General features: G+C 39.1%; 1 pseudogene; it reads right to left on the bottom strand.

The window, feature by feature from the left end:
• Positions 1-853: 853 nt before the first annotated feature.
• The window catches only part of LOC101688236, a 32,624-nt pseudogene continuing 20,826 nt past the window's right edge, over positions 854-12,651 (bottom strand).

Raw genomic sequence — 12,651 nt, 5'->3', positions numbered from 1 at the left:
TTAGTGAAATGGAGAAAAATGAGTCAGAAAAAGTAAATACTGCAGGTGCTGAGGGCGGATGTAATTGCCACTTCATAAAGGACGCTCAGGGAAGGAAGGCTTCTCCTATAAGGGGACATTTGAGCAAGAACCTCCAAGAACAGATGGTAACTGGGGAAACGGGAGGAGGAACATTTTAGGGAGAAATGGGGATATTATTGGGAATGTAAATTAAGGGTAAGGAGACCAGTGTACCCAAAATGGGGCAAGGAAACATTGTAGCAGAAGAACCACAGGGGTAAATAGCAAGACACATTATACATTTATAACCATAATAACGATAATAATTATAATTATAATCCTATTATAACCATTAATATACTATAATTATGCCTATTATCTATAATTACAGTTTTATTAATAGATAACACTCATTTTTGATGACCTTGGTACAATACATTGATTTTATTTTGAATGAGATGGGATTTTTTTTGGAGGTTTCTGAAACACATCTAATTTATATTTTAAAATGGTCCCCTTGATTTTTGTGGGCAAAACAGACTATGTGGGCAAGAAGAGAAACATGGAACCTTGTTATGTTGCTGTTATAATCCTGGTTATTTATAATTTTTCCTTGGAGTAGACTGAAGGATGTAAAGACAGATTCTGAATGTGTTTGGGGGTGGGGTAGCACCAGCACAACGAGCGGTGAGTTACGGACTATGTGCACTAGGAAGGAAACTATTGAGCCTGATCAAATGCAATGATGGAGTTTGTATTTATCGGATAAGAGAAGAATATGTAAGGTGGGCAGAAATTTGATGGCATAGGGTAAGCAGGTAACAGGAGGTGTAGACATGCTAATTTATACGTACCTGTTGTAAATCCAAGGAAAGATGTCCAGCTGAAGTCAGATGTGGATGTTCATTTGGGAGGAAGATCCGACCTAAGAATATAAATTTAGAAATCATGTAGGTAAAGATTGTTTTTAGACATATTTTCATTTCTGTCTTTTGTTAACAATCAGTTATTTCATCCAGTCCTAGGCTTTAAAAACTAAGCGCATGGCACTCCGATTTTAGAGGTTAAGAACCTGAGTAGGACCCATCAAAGGTGATGAAGAGATAGGGTCAAAATTGTCACAAATTAAGACAGGGATGTCCCAGAAGTCAAATGATACAAGAAAGACTGAAAACTAGTGAGAACATACATACGGCCCAGCCACTGTGAAAACAGTTTGGCACTTTTAAAAATACTTTAGAAAAATTACAATCCTGAAATTCTACTCCTAGGTATCTACCCAAGAAATTAAAATCTGTGTTCACACAAAGACATAGGCACAAATGTTCGCCACAGCATTATACAGAATAGCCCAAAGAGGGAACAAAGTGCCATCAGCTAATGAGCTAATGATGAACACAATGTGGTCTATGCGACCATCGATGACTACATGGCAGTAATAAAGGAAAAAAAAAAAAGAAGACATCCTAGAGCATGGATGAACCGCTAACCCTATAGTAAATAAAAACTACTAACTGAAAGAAATAAGACAATAAAACCACATATTCTATGACTCCATGATATGAAATGTTGAAAGAAAGAAAGAAAGAAAACAAAGGAAAGAAAAAGAAAAAAGAAAAGAAAGAAAAATTAAAAGGAAAAGAGAAGAGAGGAGAGGAGAAGAAACGCGGGCAGGGGAGGGGAGAAGAAGAAGAAGAGAAGAGAAGAAAAAAAGAAGAAAGCAAAGAGAGGCAGGCTAGTGCACACAGAACGCTTCGTGGCTGCTGGGATCTAGCGGCTGGGATGGAGAACACGCGCTGAAAGGCACGATCACTTAATTGTACACTTAAAATGGTTGTGGTTTACTGCATGCAGATAATACCTCAATAAAGTTGTTAAGAGAAAAAAAGTAACCATCAAGTCGGATGACCTTAGGATTTTGTCACCTGGAGTTACAACTGCAGTTGACAAGAGCTGCTCGTGTGGTCTAGTGGGGCCCTGGAAAGACAGTGGGAGGACAAGCATGGAACACTGAAATCATACTTCAATTCATCCAATTATTAGATAAAGATGGTTTCCCTATAACTGCTTAACAAAAGCTGAAGAAAATCAAGTTAGCAGTATCCACAGTCTCCCAATTTTTCACACACAATATTCAACAATTAACCTAAAATCACCAGGCATGCCAAGATGCAGTACCAGGGAAAAATGACCTATCAGAAACAGACTCAGGGTCTGGAGTTAAGGACATTTACTTCTACTTAAAATAGTGGTGATTAATATCATCAGAAAAATAAATGAAATCATGAATTCTGGTCATCTGGAATTTTATAAATTCCAGAGAACTAGAGATAGTGGGAATTATAGAATTGATTAAGAACTGAAATAAATAATTCACTTATTGTGTTAAATAGTAGATTAAACACAGAGAATTAATAATGGTCAGTAGTCAATATCCAGATCTTTCAACATGAGGGGGAAAAAAGATGGGAAATAAAGAAAATGTTGAGTTCTACTGGACTTGATAAAATCCTGTAACATCTATGTATTTACTGGAATCCTAAGCAGAAGAGAGAAACAGGACAAAGGCGTTCTTTAAAAAAGAAATTCTCACCAAGAAATATTATAGCAAAACTGCTGAAATCTGAAGAAAAAGAAAATAATCTAAAGAATTCAGAGGGAGAGCAGCATATTGCCTCAAAAAAAAAAAAAAAAAAAAAAACCACCAAGGAGGTTTATAGCTGATTTCTTAACAGAAATTATAGAAACCAGATTTCAATGAAATGACATATTCAATTTCTGGAAGTAAATACTTGCCTACCAAAAAAAGGTGTCAAGCAAAACTATTTGACAAAATAAGGGGAAAAAATTTTAAAACAAAGAACAATCACACAGCAGCACCAGACACCTCTTAAATGAAACACTGTCCACCAGTTTCCAGTGGAAACAAGATGAATGCAAAAGGAAGCACCGAACTTTCAGAATGAATACAGAGCACTGCATGAGCAATGATAAAAGGAACTACGTGGATGAACCTAAATAAATATTGATGGTGTAACACAAAAAATGAAAATAATAGTAATGATGAATTCTAAATAAACATAAAATTTAAATATATAACAAACACTTAAGGCATCTTTATTTGTCCAGGAATGGCAAAAGGTCACGTTTCTATTATGTAAGGCAAGGCTGAATGATGTAATCTGCAGGGTAACCACTGAAATGACAAACGAACAGCTCTTTACTCCCTCCATCTGTTCAAGCTGACGTGACAAGATAATACTGCAGCCTGGGAGCCTCAAACAACAGAAATTTGTTTTCTCACAGTTCTAGAGGCTGGAAGCTCAACACCAAGGCTGGGCAGGGCTGGTGTCTGATGAGAACCGTCTACCTGTTTTGCAATAAGCTGTGTTCTGGTGTCTCTTTCTCTTCTTATGAGGACACTGATCCTATCAAAGTAAGTCCCCCTTTATGCTCTCAACTTACCTCAACTACCTCCTTAAAATCTTTATCTCCAAACAGTCATGTTGGGGGTTAGGACTTCAATATTAAATTTTAACCAAGGGACATGACTGAGTCATTACAATTACTGAAGAAGATTAAATGGATTAAAAATATTTTATTACTCCCAAAGAAGAAAAAAGAGAAGAATGAAAATATAGAAAGATTTGGTAAATTGAAAAATAATAGAATGACATCAGAAATTGAAATATATCACTCAAAATACACCTAATCTCTCTATTCTAATTAAAAGACAAAGATTAAAAGAATTTTAGAAACAAACCCCAACTATGTTGAAAATACATAATTTAAAAGGATACAGAAAATTAAAAACAGGATGGAAATTTATATCATAAAACAATAAAAAAAATGATGGTATAGAAGACTGACCATACTGACCTCAAAACATTAAGAAGAGAACTACCCTATGGTCCAGGAACCACACAACTGGGTATTGGCCAAAAAAACCCCACACACTAATTCAAAGGGATACATGCACCCCAATGTTTGTAGCAAACATTCTACTCTAGCTCCATCCATATCATTGCAAATGGCAAGGTTTCATTCTTTTTATGGCCAAGTCACATTCGATTGTGTGTAATATCTTCTTTATCTATACATCAGGCGATGGGGACTTGGTCTGCTTTCATAACATAATAATGTAGATTTGACATATATAAAGTGAAATTTAAAATCTGCAATTTTTTTGTATATACATCTCACAGTAACTGATAGAACAGGTGACAATCAGTAAGGTACCAGATAACTTGAAACACATAATAAGTCTGTCTCAAGCAACATATAAAACACAGCCTCTAATAGCTACGTATACATGTGTCTTGGATGCACAGAAAAACATTAACTGGAAGTGCTGTTATGTAGGAACTAAAAGCAGATTCACAAAATGTCAAAGGCCTCTCGTGATACAGGGCGTGCTCTTTAATCAAGTGAAATTAGAAAATATTTAAAAAGTAACTTAAAACATCTCAAGTATTTTGAAATATAGAAATGCACATTAAGAAAACAACTGTTGTCAAAGAAGCAACGTAAATGGGAAGGTGAACATACTAGGAAATGATCATGACAATGAGTCCTGCTGTGGGATGCAAGGAAAGCTACAGATTGGGAGTGAATGTACGCCCGAAAGCCTGAGTGACGAAACACTGAAGACCAATGAGAAAGAACCAACCCAAACAGGCAGAAGGTAGGAAATAATAAAGAGCGAGGTTTAATGACATAGACGAGAGAGAGTTGAGAAAGGCTTTATGCTCAATGATTGATTTCTGAAAAACTAATTGATAAAATAACCTCTTAGTAAGAGCGGTAAGAATAAAAATGGAAAATAAAAAGTACCAACACCAGAAATGAAGACAAACACTCCTGGTACATAATAACCTTTTGTAAAACATTTAGGAACAACTCTTTGTTGATAAGTAAAACATATGGGGGAAATTGACAACCACTATTTTAGAAGAACACAAATAACCAAACATTAGATGCTCTAACGAGGGGCACCTGGGTGGCTCAGTCATTAAGCATCTGCCTGCAGCTCAGGTTATGATCCCAGTGTCCCGGGATCGAGCCCCAATTGGGCTTTCTGCTAGGCAGGGAACCTGCTTCTCCCTCACCCACTCTCCCGCTTGTGTTCCCTCTCTCACTGTGTCTCTCTCTGTCGAATAAATAAAATCTTTGAAAAAAATAGAAAAATAATAAAAGTTCTCCAGTGAAATATTTTCTGTGTATTAAAAAGTGACAAACGTCTCAAAAAAAAAAAAAAAACTATACAAAAAAGGTCTTCATCAGTGAATTCTTCCAAAGCTTCACAGAAGAAATAAAGCCAAATATTTACAGACGAAAAAAAAAGGAATAATTCTGACTGTTAATTTGTTATGGGGTCAGAAAATCTTACTATTAATATCCCAAGAGCAGATTTCTTTCATAAACATTAGCAAATGTCCTCAACTGAATTAACAATTAAATCATTAACAATAAAATAAGGAGATACATTGTAATACAATGCATATCTGCTTCTGGGAAGAATGGAGTGGATTATGGCAAATCCAACGTCAGTATAAAATCATATAATATATGCCCCTATTTAAAGGCATAAGAGAAATACTGAAAAATGAGATCTACAAGCCTTTAGATCCTCGCTCATATTACATAGTCCTATTTTTCGGGGATATCTGCCAGCTTCAGGTGCACAGCAAAAGGTATGAATCCAAAGCCACTGTTGCAGACTTGAGAAACAGTTGAGGCTCTGGCCATCTTCCAGGGCTAGAAAGATCAACATGAACGTGCTGCAGGGACTGGAGAAGCACGGTTCCTTCCTCGGGTACGTAGTTTGACGTCTACTGTCTTTTGAAGCTGCACGGGAGGAAGGCTAAATTGGCCAGGAGTCAGCCTCTGACAAGCAAGGAGGCTTTTCCAGTTTCTATGATTTGGAGCCCACAAATATTCAAGCTCAGGAGAGAACCTACAAGTACACCAGGCTTCAGCTCGAGGGGGATCCCTGCCTGCGAGGACATAGCAGGGAGAGTCAGAAACAGGCTCCCCTTACCAAAATGGCAGCGCCCCCCTTAGGTCCAGCTCCTCATTTTGATCCATTCTCTCTCCCTGGCAGAGGAGAGCGCAGTTCCTGCAGGGATCCTCTACATTATTTACAAAACCTTTCTCATTCAATAAAAATGAGTAAGCATGCCTACAGAAAAGGGCATGACACCACCCAGACAACAAAAATGATGATATAAGTAGATCCATATATCATGCAAATATCGAACTTAAAAGACATGATGAATATGTCAGCTGGAGGAAAAAATGAAACTTTGGAGCATCTCACAAGTAAATTAGTTGAAAAAGTTGGTCCTTGGGAAATACAAAACAAGTATAAGACCTGGCAAACATCAAGCAGGAACGATTTCAAAGAAAAGTGGGGAAAACCCAAAATACAATATCAGAAATGAAAAGAGTATGACTCAAAGTAATAGAAACATGAAAAATAGGGTAATTATATCATGAACAACTTTACACTTAGAATTTTGAAAAGTGACTTGAAATAACTAGATTCCATAAAAAGCTCCACTTAGGAAGGAAGACATCAAAATAGAAAATTTGGTTGGTTATAACATCTAAAAAGTAATTTGTAGTTACAAATATTTTCAAAAACAAAACTCTGGGCTCAGGTATCTTCACCAGTAAATTCTTCTACTGAAGAAATAATGTCAACCTAACCAAATTTGCTCAGTTAACTTGACAGAAAAAAATTACTTCCCCAGATTTTTCAAGGTCATTTGATTGTCACATAGTCACTTTGATAGTTGCAGATGATGCATTTGATAAAATTCAAAACCCAGTCTGGCTGAAAAAATTATCACACAAGGAATAAAAGACAATTTAATCTGTTAAAAGGACAATTTAATCTCTTAAAAAATACCCACAGAAATACCCAAAGAACACACCACTCTTGATCATAAATTACAGCAAATTTATGCGTGTTCTGTGCCTCCAACTTTCTACAGAACAAGGATAGCAATGCATGCAGGTTTAGGAGGATTATATATGTGCTCACAAAGATGCATTATATGCACGTATTTGTGAAGCACTTTTAAGTAGAAAGATCTCCACAAATGTTCATTATTATTATTATTACATGAGCTTAATAAAATTGATGTTACTTGTCAATTAATTGCATACGACAGTTGAGATGGAAAAGGAAGCAAACATTAGCCCCACGGCTTCAAATCTGGGTGATTTTTAAGTTGTGTGTGAAGAATTGTGAGGAACTGGTAGACAAACCAGCTGGCCCCTGACAGTGTCACAGGCAGGGATGGGAGGCTGGGAACTCCTGGGTGAGCAGTGAGGGACAGCTCGTGCCGACAGCAACAGCAGTGGACAGAGGTGTGTCATATTCGTGATTCACATCCCCGGGTCACTAACGATGGGAATTTTTTTCATATAAATGAATTACTCAGAATCGGGATCGTCTTGTGATGTTAAGGCCAGGAACTGTCTTGCCATGGTCTCAGATATATAATCACACACTTCTCTGTCCTCAAGAGCTACAAGGGACCAAACCTAGGCTGGGTTGAAGAATCACGATGATTTACTCATCCTAAGCAGGGATGGGTTTTCCTTACTGGGGGTTTAATTTATTGTCTTATAGACACAGTAGCACAGAATTTGAAAATGGCTTTGTAGAGCCTTTATCTTCCTCTGCCCTGACCTAGGAATTTACTTTATAAAGAGTCCTACTCGGTAGAATTCTAAAGAGTCAGTTATAAGTATGTTTTACAACGTTTATCATAGTCTTCTCATATCAGATGATAATCTAATTGTTTTTAAACTCCTGAAGCCATGTAAATACTATCCTTGCAAGTTCTCTAAAAATGGAGAAATGCATTACTTTAAAAGAACTGCTTAATAGTCACATCACAGAATTGTGAGTACATTGTTGAGTAATAACTACTCCCCATAATATGCTGACAAAGACAGCCATAAGATGGACAGTAAATTCTATTTTACAGAAAACGGTTAGCTGGTACAGTTGGATGGGAGAATACGAAGTAACAAGAAACTTAAAAAGACACTGCTTTTGAAGGTGGATTATCCTAAACCAGTATACGGAAAAATTTACCGAGAACATTTTGATTTTGTACTTAGTGCAAAAAAATAGGAAGGGGTTTCTGGTAAAATTTAGCTCAAAGTGATGGCTGTCTTGGAAAAATGGGACCTTCAGGTTTCATGATTGTGGAACTAAAATTATAAACAGGAGGAAGTACAAGAGAGCAACAATTTCAAATGATTACTCTAGTTCCCAACTCCTCTATCTGGAGACCCACGATCTTACGTGGGGAACACGAACTCCAGCCGACCTCCAGCTCTGCCATTTCTTTCCCATCACCGGAGCCCGTTCCCTCCACACGGGCAGACAGTTCTCCGGGGTCCCTTGCATGGCTGTGATGCTGTGTAACGTGACAGACTGAGGGTCCTGTGCTCCACGCCATCATTTTGGAAATGCCTGCTTAGTGAAGGCCGAGACCTTCTCTCCATCAGAGAGAAGAGGGAGCATGGCTACCACCTACGGTAAGAGCTCTGGCTTCCTGAGCTCACGGTGTCCCTCCTGTAACAACCCATCATGCCACCTGGCCCCTGTGTATCACCTGGTCGGAAGTAGGGCTTGGGGAGCTGGCCCCAAAACGAGGCTCCTTTGCCTATCGCTGTTGCTGTGGGCATGAGTCTACCCCTTCCTGCTGGCCCAGGGGTCCCCAGCTTCCCATTCATGTGCAGGGCTTGCTGTCACTCTAGAACTTCCTCCCAGTTCTTCCCAAACCACAGCTTCAAAACCACCCAGATGTGAAACCTCAGAGTTCATGTCTGCTTGCTTTTCCAACTCAACACTCATATGCAATTAACTGACAAGTGGCATCAATGTTTTAAGCCCATATAGTAATAATAGTATTAATCACATTTATGGAGATCTTTCTCTAAGTGCCTTACAAATAGATGCATAGATGCATGTGTGTGTGTGAATATATCATCTTCATAAACCTGCATGCATTGCTCTCCTTTTCTACAGGAAGTTGGAGGCACAGAAAGAACACATAACCTTTCCCAAACCACCAAACCCATAACTAACTGCCAGACCCAAGAGTCCAGAACACCCCCTGTTCCTCCACCTGAGCTCTCAGTCACTCTGCTATGTGTCTCTGTAGTTAATTTCCTCCTATGTCCCACTCTTTCTTCTTTGCTGTAGTTTCTAAGCTCCTGGGGGGCCAAAGACCTCATAGTCTAACTTCATAGTCCAATTATAAAATAGGAGCACAACTTAGTTAATGCAAGTAGACCGAGCTGATCTCTTTAAGACAGTCCAAGAAAAAGTAAAAGGGAGGTGAGGATAAGAAGGGATTTGTCCTAGTTTCAAGTATCCAGGAAAGATTTCTAGAGAATAAAACACCAATCTGAGTGAAATCGTATCATTGAAAATTCAGCCCCAAATCTCAGCTAAGCTCTCGACCCCATGGAGAAAGTCTTCTTTCTGAGAAAGCTCTTCATGCCACCAGAAGTCAGTGGGCTTCCAGACTTCACGACCCACTCCCAGACCCCACTGACCACTCCGCGCACTAGGTAAACACGTCGATGACTTCATTAAGATGACAGGGCACCACTCCCCAAAATAAGAAGCTAAAAATAAAGATCCTTAAAGAAGTTAGTCTGAAAAGGCTACATAGTGTGATTCCAACTCTATTCCATTCTGACGAAGGCCAAACTTTGGAGGCAATAAAGAGAGCGTGGCTGCTGGGTTGGACGGGGTCGGGAGGATGAACAGGTGGAGCACAGAGAACACTTGGGGCCATGAAAACCGTGATGCATGACGCTCTGATGATGGAAGCACGTCATTATACATGTGTCCAAACCCACTGAGCATGCCACCAACAGTGAGCCCTAACACAAGCCATGGACTCTGGGTGATAATGTGTTGTGTAGGTCCATCAGCTGTGGCAAATGTACAGCTATAATAAAGGATCTCAGTCATTGGCGGGGGGCGGGGGGAGGTGCTGTGCATGTGTTGGGGGCAGGGGTATATGGAAAATCTCTCTACCTTCCCCTCAATCCTATTCATCTAAACCTACTCTAAATAATGAGGTTAAAAATAAATAAATTTTTATGCTCCACAAATAAGTGAAACCATATGATAATTGACTCAAGGGGTGTTAGAGAGAAGGGAGTTGGGGGAAATTGGAAGGGGAGGTAAATCATGAGAGACTACGGATTCTGAAAAACAATCTGAGGGTTTTGAAGGGGTGGGGGGTGGGAGGTTGGGAGAACCAGGTGGTGGGTATTAGAGAGGGCACGGATTGCATGGAGCACTGGGTGTGGTGAAAAAATAATGAATACTGTTTTTCTGAAAATAAATAAATTGAAAAAATTTAAATAAATAAATAAATAAATAAATAAATTTTTAAAGATACCTTATGACCCCTGCATCCCTACAAACAAACATCCATGATTACTCAGGACTCCAAGTACAGAGTTTCTCTCCATTTCTTCTCTTCACCTATTTGAGTTCATACTCCTTCACCGTCACTACACTTGTACTTGATTCCATTGTCTACAAATACTTAATCAATTAATTCCCCTTAATTTTGAATCTTTAAATGTTCCTTTCCCATCTGTTCCTCCCCTTCCCTATAAAATTTTCAATTGTTTACCACTTATTTTTAAAGACCTACTATGAGCTTCAACAGCTAAGCTTCTAGAAAGAAGCATCACACCACTGTCTTCACACTGTAACCTCCAATTCTTCCCTGTAGCCCATCATTTGCCACACTAGTTTTCTGAAGTCATTCTCTGAAATTCCTCATTTCAATATGAATCAAGGTCGATTAATCACTATCAATATTCCTGCTCCTTTTTGCACTGAAATCAAGTCTCCCCTTCGAGACTTTCTCTTGGTTTGGTTTCCACTGCACATTCACTTGTAATATTCCTCCTAAATTCCTTCTCATGCTCCTTCAAGGTCAGGTTAGCTGCTGTTTGCCTCTCAAATAGTGAAGTTGATCTAGATTATTTTCTGAACATTCTTCTCTTGGTACTCAAGGATCTCCCCCCAGGCAATCTTAACCAGACCCATTTTCCAGTACCTACAGATCAGGTACTGAATTTGACTGTGGCTTCCTAGAATCCTGAGTTAAGAATGATTCTACAATTAACCATGGGTTTAGAGAGAAGGACTATGAATGACTGACTAGTGACGTCTTCCATGGACACAGAAGATGCAAAGGCTGTGTAGACCCACATTTGCCATTTTGTGCATATATGCTGATAACTGCTGAATTCTTTTCTTCTATTCAGATGCATGCATCTATCTGTGACTTGGACAATGCTATGTAGACTTATCAAAAGACTACACACACAGTTTGCTAGAGCATCAAATGTCAAGTCTGAAGATAAACAAAATATTTTGCTTGCATGACTGACACAGGCTGTAAGTCAGAAAGCCTGAATTTATCACCTTGTGCCAAACCTCTTCTTCCTCATATCTTCCTTATTATGAATTGTGCCACTCAAAGTCAGGGACACCACGCAGACAGCTGCATAGGTTGGATTCTTCAAACTCCAGGGGCTACTACTCACATAACAGACCGTGTTTGTGGACCCCCTAGACTTGTGTGGTGCAGTAAACCTGTCAATTCCCTAACAATCCAAGCCAAAAATCTAGGTTCCACCACGTCCTGAAGTCCAGTAGATCAATTCAGCCTCCCACTCCAACCCTCTTGCCAAACCACCTTATCTTCATGTGCACTCCCAGTGCTTTGGTCACATGGTTGTCTTCTAGTGTAAGCCCTTGCCAAAATCTGTCTCCATTCATGGTCCCTTCTAATCAGTCCATCTGTACACTACATTAGGCAGAGTCAAGTGTTTGAAACACACTGGTTATGACATTTCATATTTAAAACACCAAAACCTCCACATCAATCTGCAGCATGAAACTCAAAATCCCCCAGCCGGGTGCTCTGTCTTCCAAAATCACAGCCTGCCTCCCTCTCCATCCGAATCCAAGGCAAATCCTTGACAGCAGCATCCCTGCCTCACACCTCACACCCCCTGCTCCCACCTTGGCAAAAAAGCACAGGACTCCTCACACATGTTTGTTCACCTCATGGCTTCTCATGTCTTATTTTCTCTCTCAGTTCTCCCAGTCTCATTATCCACAAAACACATGTCGTCCGCTGTTCTGTGGTCAACGTTTCCATTACTCCTTCCTGTCTCTGCTTTGCTGCTCTCTTCCTACCGTGTGAATGTCTAACCATATTATTCACTATCGATGTCCACATCTCTCTTCCCTTCCAGGCTAATAGTTCCCTGAGACTGAGGAAAGGGAATGGTCTGTAGTCCTATCTTACGCAGCTAACACAATAACTGGTACCCAGTGGGCCTCGATAAATGCTGTTGAATGCATCAATAGAGGCTTTAAAGATCATCACCAACCTCTTGTTTCTACAGTTTTCAAGTATGCTCATGAAATAATATGAGCAGAGAAAAAGTAGATTATGAATATTAAAATCACAGATACAGGATGGAAAAAATACGTCAAGAATGCTTAAATTTTTCAAAGAACACAAAAACAAGTGGAGATTAGTCTTGATGAATATAATCTTTATCTCTTTCTCG

The sequence above is a fragment of the Mustela putorius genome, unplaced genomic scaffold (genome assembly GCF_011764305.1).
Source record: "Mustela putorius furo isolate JIRA1106 unplaced genomic scaffold, ASM1176430v1.1 tig00000905_pilon_pilon_pilon, whole genome shotgun sequence".
NCBI classification, from domain to species: domain Eukaryota; kingdom Metazoa; phylum Chordata; class Mammalia; order Carnivora; family Mustelidae; genus Mustela; species Mustela putorius.
The sequence above is the reverse complement of the archived record's forward strand: the minus strand, read 5'-3'. Positions and strand labels throughout refer to the sequence as shown.